The sequence below is a fragment of the Pterocles gutturalis genome, unplaced genomic scaffold (assembly GCF_000699245.1).
Source record: "Pterocles gutturalis isolate BGI_N339 unplaced genomic scaffold, ASM69924v1 scaffold31877, whole genome shotgun sequence".
Taxonomy (NCBI): Eukaryota; Metazoa; Chordata; class Aves; order Pterocliformes; family Pteroclidae; genus Pterocles; species Pterocles gutturalis.
The window spans coordinates 27,678-42,358 of record NW_010116466.1 but is presented as its reverse complement, the minus strand read 5'-3'; positions in this window follow the sequence as shown (position 1 = coordinate 42,358).

Genomic DNA, 14,681 nt, shown 5'->3' with positions numbered 1-14,681 from the left:
GCCCCAGGGTTGAGCACCTACTGGTCTTGAGCCAGGAAGCCAGGGCCTCAGGGGCAAATTCCATCTTCTCAAGGTTTCAGCAGCCCTCAGAGAGACAGCAGAGATGAGCTGGATTGAACTAGGGAGGCTTCTGAGGCAGTCCCTCCCTCTGAGAAGGCAAAGCTGTCAGGACATGCTGCTCAAGAAGGAGCATCCAAGCAACCGAGCTGCCTAGGCTTCAAGGCACTATTTCAGACAACAGATGACCAGGGGAAACTTGTGGTCTGGGAAAGTAGAATCTGAGTAAGTAGCTCAGCAGTTTTCATTTCTGGTTTCTTAAAGGCAGGCACAGTAATCCAGTTGCAGAAAAAAAGCTGGCTATGTTTAACAATGTTTCTTCCCCAACAGTAACTTGTATTTAGGCAGATTTACACACCTTTTGCAACCTACTTGAATCTTCTTCTGCGTGGACCCTGGCAAAGTTCTACACTATCTGTTGCAGGAAAGCACCCAATTGTTGAACTTTTCTTGATCCTTCATTGTTAACAGCAAAAATTACAGTCAAGACTATCTTCAGTTTATTTTCTTCTACCTGCTTCGTAATAAGTGTGTGAATTATATCAGCCTAATGTACAGTTTTACATTCAGTTTAAATGGTTTCAACTGACCTGCAATCAGTGTTCTGCAGTACAACACTGGCTAGATGTGTATTCTAAGGAACAGTTAGATCAGCACTCCCCTGCAAATTACTCCATGTATTTACTTATCAACACGGAAAGCCAAACAGCTAACAAACAGCTCCATGAGCACAGATAATGTATCTGTCAGCAGAGAGAAAGCAGGCCTGTCCACATCAAAGTGTGTCAGCCTCCCTTTTCAGCACATGGAGCTAAACTGTAACTTCTCCTCCTGGAGTGGGGCACAATTACACTGACCAAATATTTGAGGGCAACTTTCCAACTCTGCCTCTTTACAAAGAATAACTTCCTTGAGAAAGCAAGAAAAATGGAATAAAGCACTATTTTAATTATATTAATAATGATTTACTTGAAAATATGTTCTCATTATACTGTTATCTAAGCACAATCCATTGTGAAGCAGAAGTAGTTTGGTTCCACCTGAATTTAAAGTCATTATCATAATTATTCTCACTAGAACAGGCATTAATCACATAAACAATACCTGGCTTGCAGAAAATATGTGATAAGTAGTTATATTATGATTTACTGTTTATTTTTTTCACATCCTTTTACTCTTATTTGAATACTTATTTTCTATGACAATGTTTTTTGGAAAAAAATAAATCTTACCTTCAGATTGATGCGTAGCAAGAGGTGTCTGCGTCTCCTTGGAGTATGATACCACCTCTCGAGGTAAGAAATCAACCTGGGTAATCTTTGACACCCCTAGTTTGTGCAGTCTGCGTCTAAGATGGAATACACGACATCAAAAGGTTAGTCAAGCTAAATGTAAATCAGCAGCAGGAACAAGAGTGTTTGCTTTTATGAACAGCATAAAAAGATACTTCAGTGTTTGCTAAGATGAAACACAATACACTATGAATGAGAAGTACCTAATTCCAGCGAAGAAAATTAACCTGGGAACCATTTGCCATACTAAAGTACAGTTACTGAACCTCTAGATTATGCTGCTAAGAGGGACTGTTAATGGCAGAGAGAAATTACCTGCTTGTGCCCCTCATAACAAGCAACAAAATTCTCTGTCATACCATCATTACCACAATGTTCTACCTGCTCAAAAGAGTTAATCCTTAGCCTAAGGATACACAAGGGTGGAAAGGGCACAGTAGGTGTAAACCAGGCTGGATTAGGATGGTCAAATGTTCATCTGAGAGCAATAATAGAATCTTTAATTGGCCAGGTGGGTAATTTCCATAAAGAAAGAGATTCTCCCTTCCACAGGAGTCATTAGTAGTGGAATTGATGTAGGTTTATGATTAGTAGAGTCCTAACACAAGGGCTGGAGAGAAGCTCTGAGATACAACTGGAAAAGGGTAAGTACAGCCTTCTTTTTCTACTACTTCCCTTACTTTAAATAAACACATGTAACAAATCAGTAAAGCCAACTCACTGTAAGCAGGTAAGGGAAAAAGAAGGGAGACAGCTGAACATGTTCATTAACACTTAAGTCATACACAGTTCACTCAACAGTGGGGGAAAAAAAATCAGTTTGTTTCCTGAATATTATTTGACTGTCCGTAGGGAGGGAAGAATAAACAAATGGCAACTTGCAAGTGTTTTACTGGAAAAAACACCAACTTTCAGCAGATAAAAGAATATGCACATAATAAACAAATAAGTCCAGCTGCCTAGATCAACAAGTGCAAGCATGCTTATATGTCTATAAGAAATAAATTAATGGACATGATGTTTCTGAACTGCCATGTCATTAGAGAGAGTAATTTGGAAAAGCAGAAAATTCATACACATTACCCACATCCTCTCCATTTTCTGGATTGTCAGAAGAACAGAGGTCAAATGGTTTTTGATCTAATTCATTTACAGTGGTTTAGGTATTCAGTTAAGATTGATGTCTGAAAGTAAATGGGAGTCTCAAAAGGAAATTGTCATCACTGGATGACGCCTACCAAACTCTTCAGCTGGTTAATGCTACAACAGCTATATATTTTTCTGAACTGTCTTACTGCCCGAGTTGTTATTAAGCTGAATGCAAGTAGATTCAGCAGGTAATCAGTATGAATCAGCTATATCATATAACAAACCACTACAGCAGAAATAGTTGTTACAGTTCTGAGTCTTTCTTCTTTTCAAAGAGGAAAAATTAACAAGTCTCCTTCCTTACAACCATCTGTGACTTTGCCAATATGAACAGAAGCTACAATTGTCTTAAAATGCTACGTGAAGGCAGAAAAACTTCTACAGCTTGTGATACACTCCAGCTAATGAAAGTTTTAGCAGCATTACATTTTTGTAGCTGCTTTCACCGAGGGTTTGTGCGACTTCAAGCTTTAATAAATAGCCCACCCCAGCAAAATCTAATGTGCTTGTCCTTGCTTCAGCACCAAATATTAAATCTCTCTTGCCTACTTAGTCAGTTAGACTTTTCTGTGGAACCAGTCCTCTGCTGTCCCAGGCTACTGGTTCCATTTACTGAGATTCTTAAGCCCTCTGCACTGAAACAGCTTCTTGACTGTGGTCTTGGTTAAGTACAATTTCTAGTTAATTATGTGTCTAATCTGGGCCTAATTACAACCTCATCTCATTCTAAAAACAGTTTCAGATGAGGTCACTCCATATCTCTTCAACTACCCCACATTCTTAACATGGGGAACATCAATCCTAACAGAGAATTGGATTTAACCACTAGTTGAGCACTCTGCTGAGAACGTGTGGAATTTTTCACCTAAAACGTTTTTAATTCAGGAATTGCTGATGCCTGTACAAATGTCTAGTGTGGCCCATATCCTGGTAAGTACTGGTGAAGACAGGGAGGTCTTCATCTGAAGGAACATGGTCTCTTAGTTCTTTTTGCACCTGTTAGGCAACCTGTAATGGCTCTTGAGTAACTGAAAGTTGGCCTAGCCCTTGGTCCAAATACTTAGGGACACACGGAACATCCTTTCAGTATCTGGACTCTATCAAATATGGACTGTAATGCTCTAGCCTCTAGTTCTTTTTAGGGCAGCACTAAACTGTCTATTGCTTTCCCATCCCCATTTTTTGTGAGCTGCTCATAATTCTTACCATTTACAGTTTGCTGAATATTCATCTTGGAGAGCACATAAGCTTTGGAGGGTTCCTTTCAAAACTTCCTATGGGATGTCACTAGGAGGACAGTAACTGAAGTCCATGCATTAAAATTGATTCCTGTCTGTAGCTACCAGAAGAAAGATGTATCTGCTAGAAATATTTTGCTACACACATAATTTAATTACTGACTGCTGAATATATTTTGCATTGGTATTTTTTTTTATCTAGTCTCACAACACCAGAGGAAAGTCTGGTTCTCTCTCTAACTCTGCCTTGGTTTTGAAGACAGTTTTCTTTCAAAGGGGGCAAACTTCCATGACAGAGTAAACCTGTGGATTTACTCTTTGGTGTGCTTCTCTTCTGTCTTTGCACTGACTGCTCATAAAAAAATTGAAGCCTTGTGGCTATCCAGAGGATTATCTTCTCATGAGTCAAATAAAGGAACATGCTTTGCACAGCTGTTTGAGGAACCTTACTCCTAGGAGTGCTCATCTGTTAACCCAAACTTCTGGGAAAGGGTAGCTGAGAGTTCTAAAAGATTTCAGTATATTAAAACAGATCAAAAAACTCTACCTGGACCATACCAAAAAGGTAAAGTTGTAGAAGCTGGATCCATTTGAAGCCACACTCAGGTGGAAATTAGAAACATTCCCAGCAGTTCTGGATGTGAAGAAACCCTGTCTAGAAAGCTCTCTGGATACTTTATACTCCTGATCTTTCCTGGTGAATGGCCCTAACATCTCTAACTGCAGCTGGGAGCACTGTCAATCAGTAGTTAAAGGGAAATTGTTGTTTTTCTTACAGAACGGTGAATGAATTTCACATGAACTAGTAAAGGCATAAGACACTTGCCTGGAGACTCAGACAGGCAAGCCTGTTAAGTTCACAGTTAGAGCAATTTCTTCAACACGGATATTTGGCTTTGCCTATGACTCCAGTTCTGAAGAACTTGAGGGACTGCTACCTATCCCTTTTAGAAGAACAGTTTATCCTAAATATCTCTGCAGACAGGCATTTCTAAATTATTTAAATTAACTAATTTTTACAGACGTTTGCGCTAGAGAAGTTCCATCCCAAAATCGAAAATATTAATTTTAGCTCTAGCACAGTTTAAAAAATGTTTGACTGGCCTGAACTCAACTAAGATGACAGTTACTCTTGGCCCATGATTGTATTTAAGTGCACAATTATAAGCACATATACAGCAACTAAGGAAAAAAAGGGAAATTGTTACTGCATGTGGAAACAGCATAACTATGGCAGACAGGAAGGAGGGGGAAAAGTACCTTGCAAATGATTCAGAGAGAAGTCTGAATCAACAGGTACAAACAAGACCACTGTAACTGTACATGCACACTTAAGTGCCACAATAATAACATTTCATCTGTAATGAAATTGTTATTTGTATTGTGTTTCAGGCAACAGAAATAGCAGCTTATCTTTTCACGAGTTTCTCTAAATAGTTGGTTTTTTCCACAAAGGTGGCTTTGCTGAAGCTTCTTATTGATGAAACTAAAGAAAGGAAACTTAAAGTATGGTCTTTTTGAGTCAACAAAGCAAATGAAAATCACATAAAACCAGCTAAACTGGGAACCATTTTCAACATAATTCTTGCAAATAAATGATAAATTAATAACAAAGAGCTGACATATACCCAAGTTCAGAGTCAGACTGGAGCTGCAGCACTGAGGGGTCTGTGTCCCATTGCAAGGTCCTAGGGTGGTAATCAGCCGTGCAGCACAAATGGTGCAGGGGAGAAAAGAACACACAGAATTAACTGAAAGGATGAACAAAACCCCGTCTCATTAGTTACATGCTCTATGTAGTACATTCAACCTCCAAGTGCAAGGGACAGCCACCATACGTCAAACAAGGTTTGTATGTCAAACTGTGACAGGGCATGCAACTTGTTTACCAATAAGATGTAATTTTAATAAAGGGAAGAAGCTGCATTTGCTTTCAGATATTGGTTTATGAAACTTTTTTTTCCTGAAAGATTTCTAACTCTTTAACAATGGTTGATGCATTCACAATAATAGGTAAACTTTGTAGGCACAATTTACTGTAATCATGTTTTTATGATAAGGTGGACTGAGCACTTGAGATTAACTTCACTGAAGAATCTAGTCCTCTGCACACTCCCGAGACTGATGGTAAGCCATCCTGAAAACAGTGCTCTGGGCAGGAACATCACATAGTGCATATGCCAACAAATGGCACATTGTCACCATCTCTGACTTATTCTGGGGCAATCTGATACAAATAAACAAATTGTTCTTTTCCTCCAGATAAAATTTATGGGGAAGAGGGGAATGATACATCTGGGGAAATCAGACCTATGATAGTCTCTTAATGGGCTGCTGTTATATGGGATTGTCACCAAATGTATGAATGCTCCAGAGGTGTGGTCTGAAGTGAAGACATTGCTGCTTGCATTGCAGTGCAACTTGCCATGCTACCATCTCTAAAATGCTTTGCAAACACTCACAGAGCCTTTCTGGAGTCCTGTGAAATACTTACAATTCCCCAATTTAGAAATATAAAAATTGACATATTGAGGCCAATATTTTCAAAAGTCCCCATTCAGCCCCTGGCTCTTGATTTTACTTCATTTTTCCTCCCTCAGGAAGCTGCATCTCATATACAAGAAAACTGCCAGAATCCATGACAGAATCAGTAATATAAATTTGTCTCCTGAGCACCTTTTCCTGCAGTAGGAACACTACATTATACGTTGCTTTCACTAGCAGACGCTAAAGCAAAAGAAAGCACTCCTTCACTAAAGCAAGCAAGTCATGCAGACACATTGCATAATGAGAGTCCTCAAAATTAAAAACTCCCCTCATTTCTTCTGAATACAAATTTTGAGGATACAGAAAACATATTACCAGGTTCAGCCAAAACCAGCCATCCTCAATTTACACAAGCCTTTCTGCAACAACAGCAGCCTCTGCCAATGAATCACTCATATAAACCAACAAGTTATTGAATTAGGTTGGAAATAGATCTCTGAAAGCCATACAATTATGCTACCTCCTTAGTAAGTTCACTCATTCTATTACCAATGTTAACTCACTTTGGAGAGACAGACAAGGGCATGTACTGCACTCGTGTCAGAATGAAAGAGAATCCATCTCAACACCCTGTGCGTACAAAAACAGTGAAGAATTGTAATGTGAAGGTGCTTTCCCCTGAAACATAAGGGCACTTACTCCCCTCAACTTCTTATGATCCACAGTAATGTATACTGGCATTAAAGACTTTACAGGGATACAGAAAAGATTTCTCCAAAATAAAATTGTATTTGAAAAGGGCCAGAGACAAAACAATACAGTAATAAAGAACAGATTTTTTTCCTTGCAACTTGACTGTAGCTCAAGCACAGTGGAAAGTGGACATAAGCATCTGAATGCCTGATGCAAGGCAAAGGCATCAGTGACTAATGCATTATAGATACTCCATTAAAAATGCTATCTGTGTGAAAATGACTCTTGTCATGTCATCAAGGTCAGTAGCATATATTAGGACTTGCTATGTCAATGCCAGTTTCTAATCTTACAGCTGCCTAGGGGCTACTTATACGTGCATATCCAGGTTTCCCAAACACTTAAAAGAAAACATACATAACTCATTTCAGTTTTTTTCCCCTCTCCATCCACTTTCAAGCCTACAAAAGTTCCCAAGGGATAAAGACTATTCCATCAGAAAGAACTCTATTATCATCTGATTAAAACAAGAGCTTGCAACAAGCCTCTAAAGTGGCACAGCCCCTACATTCCACCTCTAAAAATCCAGACCAAGTTCCAAGAGAGGGCACATTTACCTGATAGTCAGCTGAATGCCTAAACAAAGTAAATTTAGAGACCTCACGCACTCAAGACAGCACTCAAATCCCCAAAATATGAGAATAACAACACCTATGGTTTGGGCCATCACTTGTTACATGCAGACTATACATGTAGCAGAGACGTGTTCTTCCCTTAAGTACTTCACTATCTGGATTCTAACATAGAGACTTCACCATTCTTGACATTGATACGTACTTTTAATAGCAATTCTGCTTGACTCCCGATTACACCTGTTTCCAACAGTTTCAGTGCATCTGCAAAACCTTTCCTAGACTTGTGCTCTAAACAGTAATTGTTCTGTCTGCGTCATTGTGTTACCACTTGCAAAGGCTTGAAAACTAGAAAAGGAGGCAGTCTGCTGTGTTGTCCTCTCAAGCTTGGCTGAGCAATGCTATCACAGAAAATGAGGCTGCAGGTAGCAGATCTTCAGGTTTCAAATCTCGTCCCAGGAGATACAGAGTGCAAGTGGCTACACTCACATAGTGGAGGCTGGAGAGCACAGGCAATGACTGGATGTTTCAAGGAACAATATTGATTTGTCCTTTGCCTCTTCCTGGCACCTGAAGAATGTCTGCAGATCAAAATGAAAGTGAGTGAACAGTAAAGATGTAATCTGGACCTGCAATTTAGCCAGTTTCCATGGCAATAACATTTAAAAATAAATAAATAGATTCCTTGAGGATTAGCAACCCAAAGATGATGTTGAATAGCCTGTGCTGTCATTCAGACTAGGAAATTAAAACTAATCTGTTTGTGATGAGCAGATATAGTGTATGATGTTCCCTGATCATTTGGATGAGCGTCACCATTACACTTGTTCTTCTGTGGACAGCTCTCAGTAGGGATTGTGAAATGCCATTGGATCTCAGCGAAAAAGCAGTGCCAACCTTTTCCAAATCTAGTGCATGAGTTCTTTCTCCAGAGACTTCTTCATGAAGAAAAGGATTAGGTGCTCTTCCTCTTTTTTATTTCTTCTTCATAAAAAACCCCTGAAATTAGCTCTGGGACTTCCAGTCACCCAAAGACAGGGGGAGAGGGAGTAACATCACATAGCCCAAAGACAAGCACATGGCCCAGGAGAACTGCCTGACTGCTCAGCACTCAGGCAGAAGTGCTCCCACTCCAGACCCTCTCAGAGAGCACAAGCTGGTAAAAGTCCCCCTACATGGATTCAGCAGATTTTCACAGAATCACAGAATGATAGAGATTGGAAGGGACCTCGAAAGATCATCTAGTCCAACATCCCTGCCGGAGCAGGACACCTAGATCAGATCACACAAGAACGCATCCAGGCGGGCTTTGAATGTCTCCAGAGAAGGACATTTTGGCACAGGTCTCTGTAGAAGAGATGGAAAACATTTTACCTTAACATTTTAATTGGGTAAAGAGACTTCAGCATTAGATCTAGTAGGGAAAAGTATTGCTCCCTTGCACGTTCCAGTCCTTCCACAAACCTCCTGCAGACCAGCTGAGCCGAGCCTCCCCCTGCAAGTGCACACAACATGGGAAGGGGCCCTGGAAACTCACCCCACATGAGCAGCTCGGTCAGGAATAAGCCAGATCCAGCCATTCCCACCACCCAGACAGCACAGACACTATTTTAATCAGAACTACCCAACATTGTTTCAAAGCTGGTTGCTGTACCAGTCTCCCGCATAGTGACAGGCAGCAGCCCTGCCATCAACCCTCCTGTTACACATTCGGTGCGCAACAGCTGCCCTTGGCCAACTGTAGGATAAAAAGCTGTTATCTATTACCAAATAACATTGTTCTAAAGCACCATGAAGGGAATGAAGGTTTTCAGATCTTGCACTATGGAGACAAGATACAAGTGTTATTACTTCTCTTTAAACTGATCTGCTTTCACTCTCTTCCTTTACATAGTCATATTTTAGTATTCTCTATTTGCCCTGTATTATGATCTCAATAATCTATTTTTTTCTCTTGAATTTAGGACAGTACTAATGCTGGTGCTGTTTCAGCTCTTAGTACTGAAAAAGTACCAGATAATTTTGACACAATGCATCTTCTTTTTCCCTGGCCATTGTGGGAATAACCCACAGAAAGAAACCAACAGGAGGAAGAGACCCCAATGTCATACATTTATTAAAGGATTGGATGGTAAAGCAACTTGTTACATTTTTCTATTCTGAATTTATGTCCAAAGCACTAGGGAGAGATTCAGAGCACAGTTTTAAGAGGACAGAGACCATTGCAAAATCTAAGGTGGGAGGTGAAAGGAATCTGAACAGAACCCTTCCCTCTTCTGTATTATTACTACCATGCAGAACCAGGCACTCGGGCATCTGTTATGATTCTGGAATCTTACTTTGAGAAGATTTTATTCTGGTTTCATAATGTCAATTATGTAGATTAAAAATGTGGAAAAGACTAAAATAAATAAACTAAAAATAAAATAAAACATTTGAATTCTTTTGGAAAGTTCCCAACCTCAGAATGCACTAATGAAGCGTGGAGCCTGTCATCTAAAACTCTCTGGAATTCATGAGAACTTCTCAGCTGATTTAAGTAACTTTGGTTCTGGCCTCAGTGATGGTATACAAAACATGCAAGGCATCAATGCCAATACGTATACTTATTAAATCACCATCATAAAATGATATTTAATATCTGGAATCATGGTCAGATTGCAGTACAACTTGGCTCTGGTAAGTGCCCCAGTCCAACACTTTTTATTCAAACAGTGTGCAGCATGCTGGCAGCTTAGTTCTGACTCTGCTTCCCTGAAGCTAAAATCAAATCCTCCCTCATCTGTTGCTGATGCTGCAGAACATGTGTTCTGCATGACTTCTTTTCTCCCCCCACTCTCCCCTCCCAGGTCAAGAGCAATCAGGCCTGAGAATCCATGCTTTTTGAAAAAGGCTACTCAAAGAAATAACAGCAAACCCTGCTTTCCCAGGGGGCCTTTTGCAGGGTAGAAATCTCTTTCCAGCATTGCAAATCACACCTTCAAGCAGAACTGGAGGAAAGCAAACACCATATTCTGGCAACTCCTGTCACCAAGAGCTGTTGTGCTTTCCAGACCAGGAGAAAGAACCACACTGACAGTACAGAGTCCCGAGGTATCTGCTGAACTGAGATATCCGTATGTGTCCCTAGTGAAACACCATTAGACCTGACAGATCCCAAACCCAGCATCTTCCCTGGCAGCAACAGCAATGTCCTAAAATGACCCTTTGTGTAGGAAATAGCTGTGCCCTCCTAACCCCAAAATACAGCAAAGGAGTGTGCCATGACTTCACAGATTAAGCTGTGCTGAAGTTGTCAGAGATCAAAGGTCGATCCTATTAAGCAGAGCACAGATTGTTACTAAACTGAAACAGAGAGACCAGAAACAAAGGGGGGACTCACTCAGAGGTATGGAGTCACCCACAGCATATGAAGTTTCAAAGCACCTTTGCGTACTAGAGTACTGCTTCTAAAAAGACATGAATGTTACCGGTCTCACTTCCCCCCTCTGTGGTGGCAGGGGGTCTTGACACTGCAGTGGATTTTTATACCATCTTCAGGCACCCAAGTGAAGTGCTCCAGCAGTGAAACACATCACCATGGGCTCTCCGCATACAAACAGAAAGACAGGAGCTTGGATTACAATTTCCAAAAGATTCAGAATCACTTCATTAAGAACTGTGCACCTGCACATGGATCACATACTGAAAAACAGGTTCCACCCAACTCATATAGTCTTAAAAATACTGAATGCAACAACTGTGAGATACAAGTCCTATTTTAAAATTACTCGTAGAATACAATGCTTAAGGTGTGTTTGAACACATTTTTACAATACTATACCAAAGAGTCACAAAATTATAATCCAGTATTATTTGCAATTTCAATATGTAATATACTATGTATCTAGACTTGTTTTTTTTAATGTCTGATTATTGCCAGAATGAACTTAAGGCTGCCTAGTTATTTAGCTATAGAATTTTAAAGAGTTCTACCTACTTTGTTGTGTCAGTTTCTCCAAAGCTCCTGCTTTGCTGTTCATTAATTAGAAAATCTGAACTAAGAAACTGTTGGTGAGAAATTACTGTAGATGTTTAAAAATATACATGTGTATAGATAAGCTGTTTGTTTTTATTCCTTTCATTCTAGATTTTTATAATCATAGTTTTCTCCACTATAATTTTCACTTTCTAATATTTGTTGTACGTTTAAAGTGTGTCTCCAAAACAAAATACATCAAGAAAAGAAGATTCAAAGCTACTACTCAGAGATGGAAAAGTACCACTTGCCTCAATTGATGCTTTGCATTTAAGCCACTACTCTGCTGCCATCTGTGCTCTGTTTTGCAGATCTGTTCCACTTTGAAAGGATTGGCAAAAAGAAAATACCTTCCTTGTGCTACTTGTTTTCTGAAGCCCGTTACAAGCAAGATGGCTATCAGCAGTTAGGGAAGATCTGTGCCTCTCTACAAGATGCTCACTTAACGCTTGTAGAGCAGTATGCTCTGACTTCAGAGCACATTCTTGTGTTGGGAGCTGGGCTGCTAATCATAAAATAAAATGCCATAATACATTCAGTGAACAAGGAGTTTGGCACCACTCTTGGAGCACAGCCAGATACTTGGGTCTGCATTTAAACTTCCAAGCAGGCTGAGACCTCTGACTTCCAGTCTTCCCCAATAAAAAGAGCAACTATGACCTTCCTGAGAGCAGAGTGCTGTCTTTCAGCTGCCTGGAAACCACAACAGCCCTTCTCGAAGGGCATGAGTTTAAAATACTCGTTTTGGTTTGGTTTTTGTTTAAGGTACAGTTATAAAAAATCACAGATAAATAATATTTAAAACACATGCATATTTCAAAATTCTTTTTAAATCAAGGCTATGCTGCTGAATGTATTTAATAATCTTCAAAATCCACTTGACATTTAAATCAGAATGAACAATTCTGGCATTCCTTTAACTGCAAGGACATATCACAGGACCAACATCTTGTTGATTCCCATTTCATAGAATTCCACTAATTCAGTCAGCAGTTAAATTCATCCAATCTGCAGAACTTATTTGATATATTAAAAGCCTGTCCTTTGATTCAGGTCTACATTACAGAAGATAGTCTCCCGGCAATGTAATGAACCTTGTCGTTCTCACAATTTATATGATATAGCTACAGAAATGTTAGTCTGCAAATTTATGCTGGTTTACCAGGAGGGTCACTGTGAGCAGCAGGCTGGATCTGCAAGGACAGAAGGTCAAATAGTTAGAAGCTTCTGCTGAGCCTATGAACTGACACAGGTTTCCTCTAAGCGCCAGATAGCACGAGCGGTCATTTTGAAAGGAGAGTAATAAAAAACACATTCAGGAGAGGGAAGGCAAAAGTTCTGTTCTTGTAGCAAACTCCAAAAATTCTTCTTAAAAACAACATTTTTGTCTCAGTTTTTCTACCAAGAGTATGTCTATGCAATAACATGGAACTCAAAGGATCACAAATGTAAAGAAAGAATTTGGTGGCTGGACTTCTACATGTTATTGGCTCCTGCAGATGATTTAAAGGAACCGCAAGTAATCATGTTAGGATACCTTGATCCAGAGTCCATGGATACACATATGCATATAAGCGAAGTTTTCTCATAAACTTCAAGGGCCTGATTTCAGGACACTTTCATTTTTGCTTCAGTGCTAAAATCTGGTAACTATAGCTGGAAGAAGAATCGCTGTTTCTCTTCCTTTATACCACCTATTTTGTGCAAGAAACAGGAAAATCATTCCAGAAAGGGATGAGATTTTTGCTACAACTAAGTTGAAACAAGAGCTCACTGTATGAGAGTTATCAAAAATTTTTCATGTCAAGAGTTTTCATGACCCAATTATCTGACTTTCAACAATCCAGCTCAGAAATCATATTCTGATTTTGAATTATTAAAGTAAATAAGTACAACTAAAATCTCTGAAACAAAATCAGTTTTAAATGGAAAACAAAACTGTTCTGTTCATGAAAAACTTAACATGGGATGCTTAGACTGTTTCAAAATTCCTTGAAAAAAAGAAAAAACACCTAGAGATTTACCAATATCTTTCCACTGGCAGCAATTCCGATTTTACAGATTCGAAGAAAATCCCTAAAAAAATGAGTTACTGAAATAGCTACTCAGAGCCTCTTTTTATTTTTCCAGATTAAAAATAAAATGTGAATGGGGATTTTCTAAAGGGCTTTTTACAAGGCTAGTGAAGAAGAAAACATCTACATGCACAAACTGTAACAGTTTAACTATGTTAAACAGTTTAACAGAGGAGGTGATCTCACACAATTTAATTAAATCAAGATGAAATTCTGTGCAAGAGAACTGTTTAAGCCGAGCTTGCCTTAGCAAGTAAGTCATTTTGTTTTAAGAGGATTAGTGTTTTAGTCCCTAAAATCATCTGATTGTCTGACTAAATATATGCATGATATGCCTGCAAATAACTACAGAGAAGTAACTACAGCTGGGCTGATAACCTAAATGGTTAAGCGGGGCTTTATACATTGATATTATTTTTTTTCTGGATACAAGTGGGGCTCAGGTTTCTAAGGCATTTTATGGAACACCCTGGGAATGGCAATCTTTCCTTCTTCTTTAATTTACAGCATGGAGATGCTTGCTAATGAGAAAAATAATCAAAGATCTGGAGGACTGAACTCTATCCATCCTTTAGGAATGAAAGCATGAAAATCCTTAATGATGCCACAGGCTCACACACTAGAAGGATTGCAGATGATTCTAATTAATACAGACTATTCCGACTTTGTAACTGGCATGCACTGAACAACAGTCACTGCTTTCTAGGTCAGATATACAGACACTTGAAAGCAACTGCCAAATATCAGTCCCTAAGGTGTCGGCTTGTGTTTATAGGCTAAAAAAAAAAATTGGCAGGGAAAGGCTTCAGATATTGAGGGCTAAATATACTTTGAATATAAAGGAGAAGGATTGAAGTCCTTCTCATGCAGGCATGAAAGGATGGAAAAGACTGCAAGAAACCTGCCTTCCTCCAACCTCATATACTAACCTACACACACCGAGCCATGATGTGTGCAAGCAGCTCAGCGCAGCCACTCACACCCAGCAGCCCACGCTTCGGGGAAGCAGGACCACCCATCCCTGTTACTGTCCTGTAAAT